Source organism: Crinia signifera, chromosome 1, assembly GCF_055691185.1.
Source record: "Crinia signifera chromosome 1, ASM5569118v1, whole genome shotgun sequence".
NCBI lineage: Eukaryota > Metazoa > Chordata > Amphibia > Anura > Myobatrachidae > Crinia > Crinia signifera.
This window is the reverse complement of record NC_139217.1, coordinates 292,394,668-292,416,344: the sequence shown is the minus strand read 5'-3', so window position 1 is coordinate 292,416,344 and position 21,677 is coordinate 292,394,668. Positions and strand designations below refer to the sequence as shown.

The window sequence follows — 21,677 nt, the reverse complement described above, 5'->3', positions numbered from 1 at the left end:
TCTCTTTTCTCAAATTATCTCCCTACTCGACCTCTTTGCTCCTCACAAGATCTACATCTCTCAACCACACTCATTACTCGCTCCCATTCACGATTGCAGGACTTTCTTCGAGCTGCACCCACTCTGTGGAATGCCCTCCCAAACACAAGAAGACTCTCCTCCAGTCTCCAAACCTACAAGCATTCCCTGAAAACTCACCTCTTCAGACAAGCTTATCAAATTCCACAACCAGCCACTTAACCTTTATATACCGTTCCTATCTGATCACATCCCCACTGTACAGGCCACACATATCCTTTATCTTTCTTTTTCACACTTTTCATCATCCTGACCTCTGGCCAAACTGCTGGGTCACCATATCATACAGCACACCAGGAAGCTTTGCATTCTGGTGGACTTTATGTAATAAAGAACACCAATCCTTGTGTATCAATGCCTACTTCCCTATAGATTGTAAGCATGCAAGCAGGGCCCTCCTGCTTTTTGATTATCTGTAAATACCCAGGGGGGAGGGGCTAGAGACAGAGAGGGTAAGTAGATTTACCTAACCCTTATTGGGACTCCCTCCTTTGGGAGGTCGGTATTCTGACCACCACCATCCCCACCGCCGGTCATCCGTATGTATCTCCATACCAACACTGGTATTAACGAGATCAGCTGACAAAAGCATACAAACTTTCAAGACCCTTATGCTGCTTTCCCATTGCAGACCAGTTTAAAGTACTGGTAATCTTAAATAGTATTTAAAACGGTATTAGCATTCCCACTGCAGCAGATTACCGTTTTACATACCATTTAAGTACCATTCCCATTGCAGTGAACCGTGTAAAATGTAGCGTGCCTAACCCCCCCCCCCCAGTGTAAAGAGTGCCTAATCCCTCCCCCCACCCCCCAAGTGTAAAGAGTGCCTAACCCCCCCGTACCTGCCCTGTGCCCCCACCTCCCCTCCCCTTGTACTTACCTGCACGGGGATGCAGGGCAGTGGGGAGGCAGCGGGGGTCCATGCAGGGTCCATTCGGGGTCCAGGCAGTCCCAGTGCCTGATGAGAACTAGTAGTTCTCACTTTGCGCATCTGTAATGAGTGCACGTGCATACTAATGAGCCGCTCATTAAATATGCGCATATGTAATGAGTGGCTCTTTATTATGCACGTGCACTCATTACACATGCACAAAGTGAGAACTACTAGTTCTTATCAGGCATTGGGACTGCCTGGAGGCTAAATAACGTTTAAGAGGCATTCCCACTGCCTCTTAAACGTTATTTTAACGTGTAGGACTCTGCTTTAAAAACGGGTTTAAATACCATTTAACTTTAAACGCTATTTCAACTCTGGCACTTTCCCACTGCAGACTTAAAACTGTAAATTGCGCTGAAAATCTGCAATTTACCGTTTTTTAGCTGCAGTGGGAAAGGGGCATTAGCTAGTGTACATGCAGTAATACAATGTGATGCACAATCAACTAGTTTTAGCAGGCTCAACAAAGGGATCATTTTATACATAAACAGATTTGTTACAGTTGTTTGCTGATTCAAAACAAGCATGCATAAGACAAGAAGCACACTGTCAATATGCTCCTAAATTACAGAGGTCTTTAGAGAGCAGATTTCAGAATAAATACAACCTTCTAAACATAGAACACTTGATTCGGTAATAGGCTTTAATGCCACTTGTCATTAACTCACACTTACTGTACATGATAAAAGGAAAATGAAGGCAACAGCATTAAGAGTATCAAGGATTTTTGTGAAGTTTGGTGGAAAAGAATTAAACAAGACTCTGATAATCATTATCAGTGGTGCTATATGAATAATATATGGAAACAGATTCTACTGTTATTTTTACGTAAGGCAAAGAACTTTCGGTACTCTTTACCTAGAAGGGCGCCCACGATTTTGATCTTGGGCATCGTAAGGAAAAAAAATGGCGATTTCCCATAGGGAACAATGTTAAATGTCCCAATTGACCCGATTTTCCATAGGGAACAATGTTAAATGGCCCACAGAGGCCAAATAGGCACCCTGAAGTGTGAAATGGTCCCCCCAATTGTTAACGCCACCCCACGATCAACGTCAACCCGAAGCGCGGCGAGCCCGCGAGGGGCGGCGGTACGCGTCCTACGTCCTTTTCATACCCCCACTATCCACGTCGGCGTGGAGTTGAGAATAGAAAGTGTGGCGAGCGCAGCGAGCCACCGAGCCCGAAGCGTGGCGAGCGCAGCGAGCCCCGCGAGGGGACGCTGACACCTTCACAGGTATACGCGTCCCCTCGCGGGCTTCACAGGTGTCCGCGTCCCCTCGCCACGCTTCGGGCTCGCCACACTTTCTATTCTCAACTCCACGCCGACGTGGATAGTGGGGGTATGAAAAGGTCGTAGGACGCGTACCGCCGTGCTCGCCACGCTTCTGGTTGACATTGATCGTGGGGTGGCGTTAACAATTAGGGGGGCCATTTCACACTTCAGGGTGGCTATTTGGCCTCTGTGGGCCTTTTAACATTGTTCCCTATGGAAAATCGGGTCAATTGGGACATTTAACATTGTTCCCTATGGGAAATCGCGGTAATCGCGTCGGTCGCATCGCATGCGATTTTATGGTACATGCGATGCCCGCGATGGCTGCCCTTCTAGGTAAAGAGTACCGAACTTTCTGTTGACCATTAGGTGCTAACTTAACAGCAGCTGATGTTTAGGTTTCATTTATTACAACTCAGTAATTACTGCCAGTCCTTCAATCTCCTCTGTTTACCCAAACTCTTATCACTCAAATCCTAAATAAACATTTCCTTCATCTACAATCTTTGTTTACTGAGCAAACAAAACAACTTCAATATGTAGTTTCTTTAAATAGTAATTATGTATCAGTTACTTCTTCCAGGAATGTAAAACATTATCTAGGTAAGGAGTGTAAAACAGCCAATAAATCATTTATCACGTGATTCTACATTAAATAACTGTGCAAGTGCAGTACCATTACACACTATACCATAACACGGGATTTAATGATCTTGTGATAGTGTACACACTCATACTGTACATAGCAAAGTATATACATTCCAGCAGCCTGTTACACCCATGCAGAATTCACAAGTGTGTCAGGGAACGGTGCTGTGCACTGGGTAACACACTGCAACACCAGTGTAACCAGTACCCCCTCCCCCTGGCCGGGCTGATGCTGCATATGAGGCAGCAGCAGGTAACTGTACACACATACACCCTACAGCATCACACACACACACAACAGCAATGGTGGCCACCTGTTGGTAAGATCGGTGTGCCTGTGTCAGGGACCTCCCCTTCTTCTGCTCGCCGCTGTCACCAGGGACATCGGGGACGGGTAGGGATCTGGACACACACCGGTGACCGGAGGCCGCTTGCGGTTCACGCTTCGTGACGTCACTCCGCTACCAGCGCTCTGACGTCATGCGAATTGGGGGCCGGCCAGCAGCAGCCTAGCACAGAGGCTGGAAGTGTAGTGGGGGGAGCGGGGAACAAAGGAAAGGATGGAGCCGGGAGGAGGGGGCTACGGGATGCTCTCTGGCTGTCTCCCTGCTGCTGCTGACAAACAAAGTTGGAAATAAAGCAGCAGCAGCAGCAGCACGTTAGTCAGGGTGGGTGCTAGTGCGGACTGGGCGTGTGCTGCTGGGCACTGGTAGACAAATATCTCCCACTCCCACTAGTGTCCATCCCAGTGGGCTGCGCTGCCCACACATTCATACATAGTTTACATACACATAGATGCACTCAGACCTGGCTCTTACACACACGTTTTTTAGAGGTGCTCTGCTTCTATTCAAAACTCCTGTGATGGAGGGCAAGACAATTGTGAACTTCCCCACTGACCTATGGGGTGAATATTTCCCTGGAATGTACTTTTATACTTATTGTTACTTCCAGTTTTTATGAGCCAACAGATTTAATACGGATGCATAGAATCCCTTTCTTAAACTACAGCCAACTGAGCCAACATGCTACATTACTAACGATATCAGGTAATGGAGTTAAGGCCCCCATACACTATACGATTTGGGCACGATTTCACCCGATTCGGATGAATCGGGCCATGAAATCGGCCCAAATCGCATGGTTTGACAGCCCCCCCGATCCGATGCGCGGTCCCGTGCGCATCGGATCGGAGTCGGGCAGTCGGACCGGCTGCACATAAAGGCCCCCATACACTAGGGCGACTTGTCCTTAGGACAAGTCGCCCCCGACTTCCCCCTGAGCTTCCCCGGCTGCTCCCCGGGGGAGCTTGATTAGATTGGCATTTGATGTGCCATTTTTTACATGTGATAAATCGTCTCGATTTATCACATGTAAAAAACCCGGGGAGCAGGGGGGGGGGGGCTAAGAGGTGGGAGCTGGTGGGAGCAGGGGGGCTGGGGACGCTGCGGGGGACAGCGTCTGTGCGGCGAGAAGGTAGAGGGAGCAGGGGGGGCTGGGGACGCTGCGGGGGACACAGGCGGCATAGAGCCGGGCAGGGGGAGCCGGCCGGGAGCTGTCACAGTAATGAATAAAAAAAAAAAGCCCATACAATGAATGGGCAGCCTGTGATTGGCTGCTGAGCGCTCTCTCAGCCAATTGCTGACTGGCTGAGAGAGCGCTCAGCCAATCACAGGCCGCCCATTCATTGTATGGGCTTTTTTTTTTTATTCATTACTGACAGCTCCCGGCCGGCTCTCCCTGCCCGGCTCTATGCAGCCTGTGTCCCCCGCAGCGTCTCCAGCCCCCCCTGCTCCCTCTACCTTCTCGCCGCACAGACGCTGTCCCCCGCAGCGTCCCCAGCAGCGGGGGACACAGACGTGTCCCCCGCAGCGTCCCCAGCCCCCCCTGCTCCCTCCACCGCCGCGCCGCCCCACTAGGTCCCAAGTCGGGTGGTCGGACGTGCAGCAGGTCCGACCACCCGACGCAGATCCGATGCGCACGGGACCGCGCATCGGATCTGAGGGGACATCAAAACTAGCCGATTTTGGTCCGATTTCGGCCAGATCCGACTGATCTGGCTGAAATCTGACCAAAATCGGCTAGTGTATGGGGGCCTTAAGATTTCCTAAATCTTATGTGCAGCCTCCGGGCGGGGGACGCCAGAGCCAGGCAGGGGGAGAGCGGGCAGCGTCAGCGGTGACAGACGCTGGGGAGGGCGATGCTGGAGAGCCGGGCTGGGGACACAGGCAGCAGCGGGCGGGGGTGGACGCCGGTGAACAGAGCTGGCCGGGCGCAGCATGACCGGGGACGGGGAGAACGCTGCAAGAAAAAAAAAAAACATTACAAATGAATTGGAAGCCAGTGATTGGCTGAGAGAGCTCTCTCAGCCAATCAGCAATTGGCTGAGAGAGCTCTCAGCCAATCACTGGCTTCCAATTCATTTGTAATGTTTTTTTTTTTTTTCTTGCAGCGTTCTCCCCGTCCCCGGTCATGCTGCGCCCGGCCAGCTCCGTTCACCGGCGTCCACCCCCGCCCGCTGCTGCCTGTGTCCCCAGCCCGGCTCTCCGGCGCCCCCCCACCGCCCGCTGCCTATTTGACAGCTACAATGCCCGGCTCCCCCCCTGTTGCTCCCCAGTGTCCCTCACCCCGCTCCCCCCCTGTTGCTCCCCAGTGTCCCTCACCCCGCTCTCCCCCTGCAGCTCCCCGGGAGTTTTATATGATAAATCGCATGGCGATTTATCATATGCACAACTTGGCACATCAAGTGCCTTATCATGATGGAAACCTCCCAGGGAGCTGCCGGGGAAATCGGGTCCGACTTGTCCCTAGGACAAGTCGGGCTAATGTATGGGGGGCCTTAACCAACTCTTTAACTTGACGACATTGCACCTTGTAACCACTAACATGTTTGCTGGGCAGCACCCAAGCTAAGCACTGCTGGTGCTCAGCCCTGCCCAGCAAAAAAGGATGAGGGACCTTATTCAGGTCCGTACGCTATGCAAATTCGCATACGTTATAATGTTTTTGAAATGCGCATTTCTGCACATGTGCATGTGCCGGGTGTGTGTGTCCACGGTGTCAATGTTGAGTTTTATACACGCCATTTTAGGATAGTATGGCCGCCATTTTGGTTCGCAGAGTTGCGCAAAGTATACATACCCGAGTCTGTGTGACAAAGTGGACCAGAAGCGCAGCCATACTATTACACATAAATTCATAGTACCACACTTACACCAAATAAAATAGAGTTAATTAAAGGTTTAGAGCACTACACATAGTTTAGTCAGCATTGCATACTTCCGTCTGTATAATGTTTGGTACCGTTACGTTCCATTTCCCATGCGCAGTATTCCGGTCATTGCGGATAATCCGCAAGTCATACGGTCCGATAATTATGGACAAAATCCATAATTCAAGGACTATTTCTGTTTAAATGTGTGTGACAAAAGAATCCAGTTATAACCGGTTCTTGCTGCTATTTACGACCCCTGACGACGAGGCCAACACACAAAGGACTCCAAAGTTCACCTTCCCCCCTGCACCTTTGCAAACCAGTTGTATTACTTTGCCCCAATCACAGAGGACTTGACATACGAACCCTGACCAATAGGAATGGTTTTTGTCCTCCCCCTTCTGACCCTATAAGATAGGTGACCCAGGGCGGCCTTGGTCACTTCGGCACTGCTTCTATCCCTTACCATAGTTCAATCTGAATATAGCGAGCTCCGACCGGACTGCGCTGCGCTATTTTCCCTGACGGTAAACATTTGTATTCCCCCTTTTATGTAATGTGGCTGATTATGATTGTATCTGTTTCTGCATCGTTGTAAGTGTTTTTAAAGTACTTATTATTGTTAGAGAATTGCATCACGTGTTACCCTGTGTTTTTCCTATTTCTGTAATCCCCTTTTGTCCATTAGGGACTAAATACACTATTTACGGAGTTCCTATCTCCTCACCCTTATACTGTGGTCTTGTCTATTATTCGCATTTAGCGATAAGGTGTATTACGGACATTGTCCTTATAAGGTGTATTCGCAGATTAGAGACAAAGTACTGCGAAGGGATCTCCTATTCATGCATGGGTTCTTCCGTGTATAATACACGATAAAGGTGCGCTACGTTTTGTTCGCACGTAGCTAGGAATAAAGGGTACACAGGTTACGGACATAATACGTAACCTACGCTTTTCACTTATTGTTCTTTGATCATAATAAATCGGTATTGACAATTGGGGGCTGCGTCCGGCCGTTTCACACTCTAGAACTCGTTACCAAACGCGCGGCCTGACCTATACCAGCAAAAGGGTGGAAGTATTTAGTATCCATTGCTGGATAGGCCAGGTCCGCGGCGGTGCAGGGTTCGAGAGGTGATAGTGTTTGAACTCGAAGTACAATAAGTGAAATCCAAGGAAACATTAAGCCACGTGTTTTAAAGTATATTTAAGTGTTTAGTAAACTGTACTTCTGCCTGCCACAAGTAGTTTAACGGGGTATAGTGTCTTGAGTTGCTTGTTCATTACAGTATATGTGCCACGTGCGATAACGTTCGCACACGTGGAGACAAAGGCCTGTGTTTATTATAGTACATAGAGGATCCCTTCTGTGCAAAATTATAACTTTTATTGTGAGTTACTGCAGGGCCAGGGACTCCGCCACGTGGCGATAAGTTCTGGGCCTTTTACAGTAACGTGAAGCGTCTATTGTGTATTACGCAGGGTGCGCGCGCACCTGCTTGCATTAGGAAATTTTCGCATCTTTGTACGTAATTTACGGATTGAGTGCGGGATTTATTTTGCATCTCTGTACGTAACTTTCGGACGAAGTTAAGGGATTTATTCCATATTTATGCGCAATTACTGCGTATAGCGAAACCCGAGCGCGACCTTGCAAATACACTATAGAACACGTGGGTGGCCGATTCATCGGCGGCCTGTGAACAGGTTTAACAAAACACACGTGGCTGTTCACTGGCACTGCACATGCAGCACACATAGGAACCCAATGGTGAACAGTATTTAATCACTAGCTTTATTTAAAACAGTATAGTAACATACTGTGGATAAAGCGGTGTTTAATAAGAGAAAATAAGTTTTTTTTTCTTTTATTGTTCATTTTCCCAAAAACAAGCAACTCAAACATTATTTTTTTTTTTTATTTTTTAATCAAGTACGTCTTTTATTTATTTTTTTTCTTTTAACAAACATAAAAAAAAAAAAAGAAAAGCAAAGAAACTACATGCATGACAGTGTAATGCAGTACAGTGCTAGAATCTCAGTTACATAATCATGTATTACAGCTGTTGTATTATGCAGATCTTAAATATTTGAGAATTGAAGAGAAAATAAGGCAGTGTGCACTTTGTACTTGAATATGTCAATAAAACAATTACAATTACAATTACAATAAAAGAAAGAAAAATAAAAGAGCTAACATTACAATTCTAACTAACAACAATTTGTGTCTTGGTCTCTTATTTGATATAAAGTCTTTTGCTAAATGACTAAGTAATCTTGAGCAGCATAAGTGAAAGAATAACAAAAAAGAAAGAAAATATTCCATTTTGATGACTAATTAGCGAGCATACAGCTATGGGGGGAGGGCCGGGGCCATGGCGCGACGCTTCAGACCCGGAGGGAATCCACCTCAGTGAGTCCGGACTGTCAGGGGGGGGCCTAGGGGGAGCCCAGTGGACTTCGGAGCGGGGCCACCTAGTCATCGACCGAGTCAGGGGGAGGGCCAAGGGCCAGCACAGAGTCATTCCAGCTATCCCATTTAGCATGGTATTTTGGGAGGGACTCTCGTTGTTGAAAGAGAAAACGCTCATGTTCTGACACTTGGTTAACTAGAGCGCACCAGTGCTGGATGTTAGGGGCAGACACGGCACACCAATTACGCGCTACAATGGCCTTAGCCAGAGTGATTAAACATAGCACATATTTATATATGGCAGGGGAGCATGTCTCACCCAGGTCCAAAGCAAATATACACAGGGGAGGCGTAAGTGAAGGGATGGAGGGCACCGTCAAGCGTATACTATTCCAAACCTTCTCCCAAAAATCATAGACCCTGGGGCACACCCACAACAAATGCCAAAAGTTGGCGTTTTCTGCACCACATCTAGGACAGTTCGACTCTTCCCTAAGCCCTGCTCTACAGAGTAAGGATGGAGTGCGGTAAGACCTATGTAGTATGTAAAATGAGACCTGCTGATATCTCACACATGGTGTCGAGGCCTTGATCGTTTCAAGTATTTGTGTCCATTGCTCGTCGGTGATAGGACCCAGATCCTCCTCCCAACCATTTTTCAGCCTATCTAATGTTTCGGGGTTCGCCCGGGAGTTTAAGACAGCATATATTGTTGAGACCCTTTTACGTTGTCCAAGTCCCAGTAGCATTTGCTTAACCGGAGAATTAGATATGGCTGGCGTGGCACCATGAAACTGAGACTGCACAGCGTGCCTCAGCTGGAAGTACCTGAAGAAGGCCCTATTTGACACATGAAATTCTGTGCTCAATTGTTGAAAGGATTTAAGGGTGCCCTCCACATACAGCTGCTGTATAGAGGTTACACCTGCCTTCCGCCATATATTATCCTCGGAGATGCCAAGAAACTCCCTAAATGTAGCGTTGTTCCAGAGAGGAGTATCGCTATCTATACCCTTCCAATCGAAGATAACGTGGGCCTGTCTCCACACCAACCTGCACTGTCTGAGTAGGGGGGGTAGTCCCTTTGCTGAGCCCTCTGCTAATAGAAAATGCAGCGGGGGGAGACCCGCCCCCACTAGTTCATCGCACATATTAGGGAAAGTGAGACCTCCTTTTTCGCAAATCCACTCCGAAATGTGAACCAGTTGGGATGCCAGGTAGTACAAGCGAAGGTTCGGAAGGCCAAGCCCACCCTCAGTGCGAGTTCTAAGAAGAGTTTTGAAAGCCACCCTAGGTGCCCCATTCCCCCAGATAAAGGAGATAATTATACTGTTAATTTTGGTGAAGATTTTTTTAGGTATATATATAGGGGCATGTTGGAGGACATATAAGTATTTAGGCTGGATAGCCATTTTAAGTAAATTAATACGTCCTGTCACTGACAGGGGAAGTTTTTTCCAGACATGTATTTTGTTTTGAAAAGCACTTGTAATTGGGGTTATGTTATGGAGTACGTAGTCTTTACTAACAGGGGTTACCCAGATGCCCAGGTACTTAAAGCGGGTAGTCCACTGCAGGGGGGAATCAACCGGTGGGTGTTCCGGCACTTTTCCGGAAAGTGGGAAAATGTTGGATTTGTCCCAGTTAATTAATAAACCGGAAAATACCCCAAAGGTATTAACTGTGTCAAGCAGTGCTGCTAGGGAGGGGCCAGCATCATCTAGAAACAACAGCATGTCGTCCGCATATAATGCTACAACATCTGGATGCCCCCCTACCCGTATCCCCCTGATCGCAGAGTTACCCCTAATTAGGCAGGCCAGTGGCTCTATTGCAAGAGCAAATAGAGTCGGGGAGAGCGGGCAGCCCTGCCTGGTCCCCCTACCCAACTCAAAACTGTCAGACAGACTACCATTAATAGACAACCTGGCTTTGGGCGCAAAATAGAGCAAGTTTACCCATCGAATGAAATTGGGGCCGAAGGCAAACCCTCGCATAACTTCCCACAGATATGTCCACTCGACCGAGTCGAAGGCCTTGGCAGCATCCAAGGACACCACCACTGCCCCCGACCCGGCCGCATCCCCCCTCTGCAAATGACAAAAAAGTCTGCGCAAGTTCTGTGTGGTCGATTTATTAGGCATAAAGCCAGTCTGGTCGCTGTGAATGATTGATGAAATAACGGAGTTAAGCCGAAGGGCGAGGACCTTTGCTAATATTTTGATATCTGAAGTGAGGAGAGATATAGGTCGATAGGATTCCGGGGCTGTGGGGTCCTTCCCCGGTTTTGGGATAACGATAATTGTTGCCTCCCTCATAGAGGGGGGGAGGGCTCCCTCCTCGAATAAAGCATTGTATAGCTTCAGCAGGTAGGGAATGAAGTGTTCTCTGTATTTTTTATAAACTTCTATAGGAATGCCGTCTCCACCAGGCGCCTTTCTGTTAGGGAAGGACGCCAGAGCAGTCTCGATCTCAGTGTGAGAGACTGGGGCCTCCAAGACCGCCACCGAGGAGGGTGACAACTGGGGCAGGGATAGTTTGTCTAAGTAGGCCCTTAGTTGTTCCAGACTATAGTTGGCTTTGGTGGCATATAATTTTTTATAATATGTTTTAAATTCCTGTGCTATCTCTGGGGTAGAATATAGAAGCTCGCCATCCCCATTTTTGACACATTGTATGGTACCAGCTCCCCTCTCATCCCTGCTCAAATACGCCAGGTAGCTGCCTCCCACCTCCGCCTGAGCATACATGGAATGTTGGTTGAACAGTAATTTACGCTTGGCCTTGTCCCTCAGGTATGTAGCCCACTGTCTTCTCGAAGTGTCCCAGAGTATACGATCAGCCGGGGACCTTGAGATAATGTAGCCCTCTTCCCTGGATTTGCACACCGCCTCCAACCTGAGCTCTTCCTGCCTGCTTGATCTCTTGATATTAGCTATTTTTTTGATAAAGGTCCCCCTCATATAGGCCTTAAAGGCGTCATGTTTTACAGTTGGGTCATTATATGATTCGTTACAGGATTCAAATGTCAGCCAGTCGTCAGTTAGCCCCCCGTCATCCTTCAACAATGTCAACCAAAAGGGATTAAGCTTCCATCTACCGGATGAAGAGGTCCCCTGGTTCTCCATCACCACCAGTAGCGGTGAATGATCAGAGATACCCCTTTGCAGATAATTAACCTCTAGAATTTTAGGGGATAGGTCAGGGGATATGAGGGCGATATCAATTCTGGATAGGGCATTTACACTTGCCGAATGGCATGAGAAGTGACGTATCAGGGGATTGCGAACTCTCCATATGTCAATAAGGCCCACCTCATCTATCAGTTTGGCGAATGGGGTAGGCTGAGCCTGCGGCAGGATGCTGGGGGACGTCTGCTCGTTCCATTTATCTAGCTGTTTGTCCATATAGTTGTTGAAGTCGCCCAAACATATCACCGGGGTGCCAGGGGACAGGGAAACAAATGACATAGCTAATTTCAATACCTCATTGCTGTAAGGGGGCGGTATGTACACCGCAAGGATATTTAGAAGCTTGCGATTGACATAGGCCCTTAAAAAAACGTACCTACCATATTGATCAATTTGGTTGTGGACCAGCTGAAAATTAACGGTTTTTCTGATTAAGACAGAGACCCCTCTAGCATTATTAGAAAAGGTTGAGTGATACATAAAGCCCACCCACGGTTTCTTCATTGCTAGGGTTTTGCTGCCTGTAATGTGCGTTTCTGAAATACAGGCAATATCTACCTTGTGGTTCTTAAGCTGATTAAATACTAGTGCACGCTTAATACGGTGATTCATCCCCCTTACATTCCAGCTAAGCATCCTCAAACCACCCCTGTGATCAGCCATGGAGTTAATTGCATGAAATTATTATATGCAGTTGTTATACTAGAGATCGGCCCCCAAGCCCGCCCTGCCGGAGAGAACCTCTGCCCGTCCGCCTCCCCGCCCAAGCCCAAGCCACATCCCCTCCAAAACATCAACATGTTTACATATCTGCTCGCAGTGCATGTATAGAAGTCAAGACACAATAAACTAATTATACTAAACAAACCCGCATTCCCCCCTCCCTGCATATCTACCCAACTAGATATACCTATTCCCTTAAACCAAATTAACTACTATCAACGTTTAAGAAAACAAAACAAAAAAAAAATTGTGTACTAACAAGTGGAACCCAAGAGGGTATAGGAAAACAGTTATTCCTACAAGCTATTTACCTACATGGGCTCCGCTAGACATTGTGCACAGGTATCGTTGGATACCCTCGACACATACCCTTATTTAAACAGCTAACATGAAACAATTGCATTAATTTGCGGAGACCCTTCTGTCTGCTGCGTCGTGTTAGCTAGTATCCAGACTACATAACATTACCGCCGCCGCAAATCAGGATTACACATCAGCATCACCGGGATTAGGTCCAAGAGTTCAGTCCCGGGGTCTGGGGATACGTTCCAGCCACGCTTCGGCCTCTCTGGCTGTGTTAAAGAAGTGAGTAGTGTCCGCATGCACCACGCGAAGGCGAGCTGGAAATATCATGGAATATTGAATCTGTCTTTCTCTCAGGCGTTTTTTGATGTTGATGAACAGAGAGCGCGATTTCTGGACCTCGACGGCAAAGTCAGGGTAGACCGACACATTATGATTCTCAAATTTTAGTGGACCTTGTGTCCTGGCCAACCGCAGCAGGGCATCCCGGTCTTTGTAATTGAGAAAACGGGCAATAAACGTGCGGGCCGGAGCACCCGGTGGTGGAGCCCTAGAAGGCAAGCGGTGAGCCCGTTCTACCGAGAACTGGGGGGTAAAGTCCTCACGTCTAAAGAGTTTAAGCAGCCAGGACTCCAGGAATTGCTCCGGGGCAGATCCCTCGGCCCTCTCGGGAAGTCCCACCAGACGCACATTGTTGCGTCTGAGACGACCCTCCATATCAGACAATTTGGCCTTTACAGTGTCCACCTGTGCCGCCAGTTCCGCAACCGTGGTTTTTAGGGGGTTGGTAATGTCTTCTAAGTCCGATATTCTGTGTTCCGTCTCGCCAACCCTCTCACGGAGCTTCTGCATATCATGCCTTATCAGGGTGATGTCTGATTGGACTTGACCAATTTTATCTGTAACCCTTTGTTCAGATGCTGCAATCGCCTCCAGGATTTGTTGGGTGGATTGGGCAGGGGGCGCCGCAGAGGCAGAGCCGGTGCCCCCTTCAGCCGGGGGGAGGGAGTCCTCAGGGTGGGGCGGGGTGGTCGACTGAGAGCCTCTGGCGAATTTTTCGAGCTTAGAAGCTGCCGAGGCATGTCCCGTCTTGCCCATGTTTAACAGGTGGGGTGTCCCTGAATTGTGCTGTCGCTTCACTCCTGTGTATTCGATGTCACAATATAAATAGGTCCTCAACCCAGCACTCCAAGTGATAGGGGGAGTATGCTAGATATATGTCTCTCGTGATCACGGGTCTTTATATGCCGCAAGTATGGATGGATCCCCACCCACCCCCAGTACAAAGCTGGGCTGTGGGATGCTGTGTCTTGAGGGAAGAAGTGCCGGCAGTTAGGGCCCACAATACAGTACAAAGGGTAGAAGAGTAGAGGGGAGATCTCTCTCTATGCTGAGTTACAGTCAGTGCCACAGAAAGCAGGGGGGGCGCACAGTGGGGGATGGAGGATCAATTCAGCGCACAGATGTGATAATAAAAGGTGTTTGGCTGTTGTATAGTAGTAGTCACTGCAGTTATGTCTGAGCCTGGAGCCCAGCACAGACTGCCTTAGGGTAGCACAGTCTCACAGAGCAGCAGAAAATGGCAGCTGTATCAACTTTTGCGGCCTCCCCTCCTGCCAGGTCTCCCAGGACACGCAGGTGGTGCGCAGTGTGTAGGGGGGGGTCTCGCTTACCCCTCTCGCCTTGTCTCACTCCGTCTCTCTCCTAATGTAAGCCCCACCGGCAGGCACCCCCCGGCGTCTCTATGCGGGTCACCTCCGTCACAGTCCGTTTTGATAAGGAAATGGCGGCGCCTATGCCGCGCGGTTTCCGTGCCTCCCTGTTAGCTGCCCGCACCCCCGCTGGTTTCACCTGGTGTTCGCCTGATTCTCTCGCCGCCGCACAACGGGATGGGCTTGTTCTGGTCTGAGCGCGCTGCAGAATCACCGCCGCAGGCCGTCAGGTCGTCCCCGCTCCGTGATCCAAGATGGCGCCGGGCTGGGGGAGAAGCTGCCGCGCCCAGCCTGGATGGCTCGCACCGGAACGCCCGCTCGGGTATAGTGTATTCCGCAGTGCTGGTACGCTTCTGGAGGGTCTCACACACCTTCTCAGGGGGGTAGGGTCGCGCCCAGGATTCCAAAAAGAGGATTTTATCTGAGGATTCTAGCGGAGCTCACAGACCTTGCGTCCGCTCACATGCTAGTCCAAGCCACGCCCCCAACTCAAACATTATTTTAATAGATTCCTATAGCCAGGAAAAAAAACATTTTGTATCCCAATTGCACACTGAATGAGAAAATAACTACATATTGATCAGATAATGCAGAGATGTTGGTTGCATATATCTGCAGATATAGGGCTAAGCCCCCAGGCCGTGCGTCAAGGCCTCTCTGCCACTGGGGGTCCCTAATACTGGGTATGGGTCTGGGGTGTGGGCCCCCAATATGCCGACACAGGCTGAGTACTCCAGGGCAGCACACAAATGAAAATTAGTAAGGGTTAATAAGAAGCACATAAGTGCTATGTAGGGAAGTGAAGGTGGGATTAAAATACAAAATATATACAATGTGATAGGAAAAATAAGAGTTAATAAAGTGTTAGGGTGTGCCGACCTGGAGCAGACCAGCCCTACCAACACAGGGGGAACCACATTCCCAAACCCATCCCATAAGCAATAACATATATGACTGGGCTTAATAGCCCAGTGTAAGGCCACATGATAATGGCTAATAACGTCTGAGAGCCAGCTTACCTGGAGATACCCCTGGCTTCTCCAATGGCACTCAGGTGTCAGCAATCCCTCCTAATGCTGACCCATCTATGCCTCTCAACTGCACAACATTTTGGTTGGTAAGCTGCTCAATCAGAGGTGTGTCATTCAGGTGCCAAAAGGGAGGGGTAATTCTGTCTAGGAAAAAAAACATTTTGTATCCCAATTGCACACTGAATGAGAAAATAACTACATATTGATCAGATAATGCAGAGATGTTGGTTGCATATATCTGCAGATATAGGGCTAAGCCCCCAGGCCGTGCGTCAAGGCCTCTCTGCCACTGGGGGTCCCTAATACTGGGTATGGGTCTGGGGTGTGGGCCCCCAATATGCCGACACAGGCTGAGTACTCCAGGGCAGCACACAAATGAAAATTAGTAAGGGTTAATAAGAAGCACATAAGTGCTATGTAGGGAAGTGAAGGTGGGATTAAAATACAAAATATATACAATGTGATAGGAAAAATAAGAGTTAATAAAGTGTTAGGGTGTGCCGACCTGGAGCAGACCAGCCCTACCAACACAGGGGGAACCACATTCCCAAACCCATCCCATAAGCAATAACATATATGACTGGGCTTAATAGCCCAGTGTAAGGCCACATGATAATGGCTAATAACGTCTGAGAGCCAGCTTACCTGGAGATACCCCTGGCTTCTCCAATGGCACTCAGGTGTCAGCAATCCCTCCTAATGCTGACCCATCTATGCCTCTCAACTGCACAACATTTTGGTTGGTAAGCTGCTCAATCAGAGGTGTGTCATTCAGGTGCCAAAAGGGAGGGGTAATTCTGTCTAGGAAAAAAAACATTTTGTATCCCAATTGCACACTGAATGAGAAAATAACTACATATTGATCAGATAATGCAGAGATGTTGGTTGCATATATCTGCAGATATAGGGCTAAGCCCCCAGGCCGTGCGTCAAGGCCTCTCTGCCATTTTCATTTGTGTGCTGCCCTGGAGTACTCAGCCTGTGTCGGCATATTGGGGGCCCACACCCCAGACCCATACCCAGTATTAGGGACCCCCAGTGGCAGAGAGGCCTTGACGCACGGCCTGGGGGCTTAGCCCTATATCTGCAGATATATGCAACCAACATCTCTGCATTATCTGATCAATATGTAGTTATTTTCTCATTCAGTGTGCAATTGGGATACAAAATGTTTTTTTTCCTAGACAGAATTACCCCTCCCTTTTGGCACCTGAATGACACACCTCTGATTGAGCAGCTTACCAACCAAAATGTTGTGCAGTTGAGAGGCATAGATGGGTCAGCATTAGGAGGGATTGCTGACACCTGAGTGCCATTGGAGAAGCCAGGGGTATCTCCAGGTAAGCTGGCTCTCAGACGTTATTAGCCATTATCATGTGGCCTTACACTGGGCTATTAAGCCCAGTCATATATGTTATTGCTTATGGGATGGGTTTGGGAATGTGGTTCCCCCTGTGTTGGTAGGGCTGGTCTGCTCCAGGTCGGCACACCCTAACACTTTATTAACTCTTATTTTTCCTATCACATTGTATATATTTTGTATTTTAATCCCACCTTCACTTCCCTACATAGCACTTATGTGCTTCTTATTAACCCTTACTAATTTTCATTTGTGTGCTGCCCTGGAGTACTCAGCCTGTGTCGGCATATTGGGGGCCCACACCCCAGACCCATACCCAGTATTAGGGACCCCCAGTGGCAGAGAGGCCTTGACGCACGGCCTGGGGGCTTAGCCCTATATCTGCAGATATATGCAACCAACATCTCTGCATTATCTGATCAATATGTAGTTATTTTCTCATTCAGTGTGCAATTGGGATACAAAATGTTTTTTTTCCTAGACAGAATTACCCCTCCCTTTTGGCACCTGAATGACACACCTCTGATTGAGCAGCTTACCAACCAAAATGTAGATTCCTATAGCCATTTAAAAAGGGATTTATACCTGCATAAGTATCTAGTGAGAAACTACCAACCTGGGAAGATTTTCTGTACAGAAATATTACAAGTATTAAGCGTAAGACCAAGGTGTAACTAGCACCCAGTGTGAAACAAAACTGAGGTGAACGGGTGTGTGACGACACGACTCAAGCGTAGTAGCGCAGTCCAGTGTAGGACAGTCCAGTGTAGGACAAGGTGCACGTGACGACGTGCCCATAGGAACTGCCCCTTCCGTGGACCTACCTATTTTGATCCACCGGGAGGGTACAAGAAGCTAAATCGGAACCCAGTGATCCGATCAGCTGCTTTAGAAATACCAGTTTTTGGGGATACAGGAAAAACCAGTTTTGTTGTGTCCTGGAAAAATTTGGCCGCACCTTGCAAGTTGACTAGTAGTTCGCTACTAGCCGAAAGACTTGGTGATTGAGTATTATTACCTCGTACCCTTCGCGCCTCACTTGATTGTGGGACCGTTCTAGGTCGCTGAGGAGAAGTGTTTTGGGAGCTACTCAAGGTATAAATGACCCACCGGTGTCTACTAGTTGTGAACGTTTATTCCTGTAACCATGGGTAATAACGTCTCACACAGGGATACCGTGCTAGTTAGGGAGGAAGCTAGTCGACCCAAAGGGTCGGCAGCTTCCATAATGTGTTGGAGCACAGTGAACGAGCAGTTGTTTACCAAAAGAAATGGAAAAAGATTGACACAAGGCAGCAAGTTAGAATTTCCCAGTGTTGGTGGTTTCGATCCAGAAGTCTTATCAGCAGTTAGAGATCAGAAATGTTTGCTCTTGCCACTCGAGGAAAGAGTTGAACAGAATGAATGTCTAAAATTGTGGCAGAAGGAAAGTACAATCCAAAAGGAACATAGGTATCTGTCAGATGCAAGTATAATCAGCCACAGGAATACGAATGTTTCCACTCCCCAATATGTAAAAAAGGGAACAATTCAAATCCGAAGTGAAACCAAAAATAACCTGAAAATGAATAACTTGTGTACTGTTTTTACCCCCTATAAGCAAGATACAGATCCACAGGGGGGATTCCTGACATCAGCCATCCCTTGCGAAGCTAGCGGAAAGGAGAGAGAGGCTGAGACTGCCAAAGCTGCTGCTGCCATTCTGGTCGAGGAGATGGCTGATGCCAGGAACACAATTGGAGACACAGGTAAGTACACACAACACAGCACAGAGATAGTTATTCCTGGGATGTTGTCCAATGGTGCAGGGGGGATACAGATCCACCCTCTGCACACAGTGGAACCTCCTTGTGGACGGGGAGACAGGGATGAGGTAATGCCTGTAAAGGATAGTGACATGCACAATACGTGGACACGATTGCAACGTCATTCAATCATCAAAAATTTCCCTGATCCCAGCAAAGATCTGGCAAAGTGTCAGAAATTTGTAAGGGAACGAGGAAATTCAGATGAGCCCACCAATAAGGATTGGCGATGCATGTTGAGAGCTTGCCTCCCTTCACACATAGATGTCCAGAAATTCATTTGAGACAGTGGTGTGGAGGGCGATAAGATTTTAACTGAACAGGGCAACCAGGAAAATATACGCCTAATAAATATACAATTGGGTGTATATTTCCCAGCGACGGTTGAAAATACCCTGAGGTTCACCATCAAACAGAAAGATGGTGAGTCCACCAGCGGATATTTCAACCGTGCTTTGCAGGCTTTGCCAAAACACTCTGGTATCCCCGACCCCAGGGACAACATACATCTTAAGGGAGGGATTGTCTCTGTGCTGATACAAGGTCTTAGGGAAAATTTGAGAAACAACATAGAAACCATTCACCCCAACTGCAGACAGATGACAATACATACTTTAAAGAAATCTGCTGTTGATCTGGACAAACGATTTATGACAGAAAGACAGACAAACGGCAAGCAGAAACTGATAACAGCCGATAGTCACACTTTTAGTAAGGATCCAACCAATAACATACCACACCCAAGGCAAGACGCGGTGAGACAAAACCAAACGGTATGTTTCAAATGTGGAAACAAAGGACACATAGCCAGACATTGCAGGGTAAGTAACCATAGGAAACATAACACATATGTAAGTAACTGGAAGACACAATGGGAGAAGACAGGTAGGTCTCAACACATAGCCATAGCCCCACCTAGTAGCCAACGCCGCCCTAAGCATGACACATATATGCAAACAGGGAGTAGGACACACATACACCCCACAACCAGGTAACGTAAGACAATATCTGAGGGAGGAGCCTCAGATATGGGTAAGTGAAATGATTTAAATGAAAAAAAAAGTTTTTATCAAACCCGTTAACAACCTTCCCTCCTGATCTAGGTTGTGCCAAGCAAATAGCAGTTACAATTGGGGTAACAGGAAAAGTGCAGCATTACCCATTGGTAAAACAAATAGAGATCATAATCGGGCCCTTGCATAGCAAATGCTCTGTCTTATTTACTGCAGTGGCTACGATTGACCTTCAAATTACAGAACTACCTGGAAATATAAGTTATGTCTGCTGCTGGACTCCAGAGAATTCATAACTTAGAGACAACAGGACCAGTATGCACGAACTAGATGCAAAATCGTTAGATATGCCCCCATGACTAATGCTGCACTGTACTGTTATAGATTTTTTTTTTTAACCCATCTAAGGTAGCTAAAAACTACAGCACAAATACTGAGTTCCCTTTGAACTAAAGATGGGAAGGACACAGGATTAATGGCAACAATAGCTTCAATAGAAACCCTGTTAAAAACAGAAAGCATAGCGCCCCAAAGTACAGCTTCACCATTGGAAACCTGAGGTTGAGCTGGAAAAATACCCAGTGAAATAACAAGGTTCCCAAAAGAGAACTTTTAGCCAAATACACCTAGACACAGCCCATAGTCACAACCACACTGGGAAAGAGAAAGAAGGGAGGGCTTACAAATCAGAACAGGAGTTGAAAAGGGTAAGAACCAAATAGTTGAGAGCCAATTCCCCCATAGTGCCAAATCCTGGTGTCATCCAAATAAAAGAGAAATTTTCTGGTGAAAATAAATGTACACATAACTGTCATTAATTTTTTCTACCCTTTTGAGTTTTTCTCTCTCTCTTTTTCCATTTTTTTTCCTTCCCCTACTCTTCTGTTCCAGAAACTTTAGAGAGCCACCAAGCCCCTCCCCCGGGTCCTGCAGGATCGCACACTGTCCTTACGGCCCACCAATGGGTTGATACCAATACAATGGGTTAATGATCTATTGTTATGTCCAGTCCTCACCCACAACACCAGCAGATGGCGATAGACAAACTTCTGGTGTATCCTCCTGAGGCAGGACATAAGGTATCTCAGGACGGATTGCGGTTGTGCCTGAACAGGGGGGGGGGGGGGAGGGAAAATCTGGGACACATTAGTAACCATAAACCCACAAATCATAGAAAAATAGTTCGAAAAATCTGTCGCACTCCCAGCAGAGAAATACAATTGTGAATATGCGGTACCCCATAAAGCGAGTAGTCACAATATATATATTTTTCAGTAAATTTTGAACAAGTCCCAGTAACCTTAAGCATTGCTCCTAATGTTACCCAGGGCAACCACAGCCACCATCTTGTGAAAAAGCAGTTCAAGAAATGCACAAAGCATTCCCCTTCAACAGAGAATGAAAAGGGTTGTAAAACGCATTTACATATAAATAGGTGCAATCCCAGAACCCATGTCTTCACAGACAGATGTGGAGAGTAAAGAAGGAGAAACAGGCCTGATTACAGCCTTTTGCCATGGCTATGACTGACACAAGAGACCATGTGATTTAAAATATTAGACCTGCTGAGGGGGCGACAGATATAGGAGGTTATTCTGATCGGTGCGGCCAAACGTGCGTACGTTCACTATTAACGTACGCTAGCCGTACGCGGCCGTTGGGGTTAAGTCCACCCACAACTCAGCCGCATACGTACGGGCATAAACAACGTAGAAGGGGAGTGGCGTACAAATGAGCGTACGCCAACGTACACGGACGGGCCAGCCCTTACACTCCGACAACTGGCGTACAAATGAGCGTACGCCGCCGTTTACGGACGTCTCTCGTCCGTCTTCCCACCGCCTTCTTGCAGAGATCTGAGCGTACGCCAGCTTGCACGGACGGGTCCCTATTGTTTTCAATGGAAAACTCAGCTTATGTCACCGCTCGTGAGAGTGAGCGTACGTCCCTGCACGCTGGCATACCCT

General features: G+C 47.7%; 1 protein-coding gene across 10 annotated transcripts in view; it reads right to left on the bottom strand.

The window, feature by feature from the left end:
- Positions 1-3,541, bottom strand: part of MPDZ (multiple PDZ domain crumbs cell polarity complex component) — a 144,817-nt gene extending 141,276 nt beyond the window's left edge. For 6 of the 10 annotated variants that reach the window (XM_083185932.1, XM_083185931.1, XM_083185935.1 and 3 more), the window contains exon 1: positions 3,257-3,540. The gene's annotated coding sequence lies outside the window, so the exon portion shown is untranslated. Of the gene's footprint in view, positions 1-3,256 lie in introns of all 10 variants that reach the window. The other 4 variants (XM_083185928.1, XM_083185934.1, XM_083185937.1 and 1 more) reach the window with 3 other exon arrangements.
- Between the last annotated feature and the right edge of the window lie 18,136 nt (positions 3,542-21,677).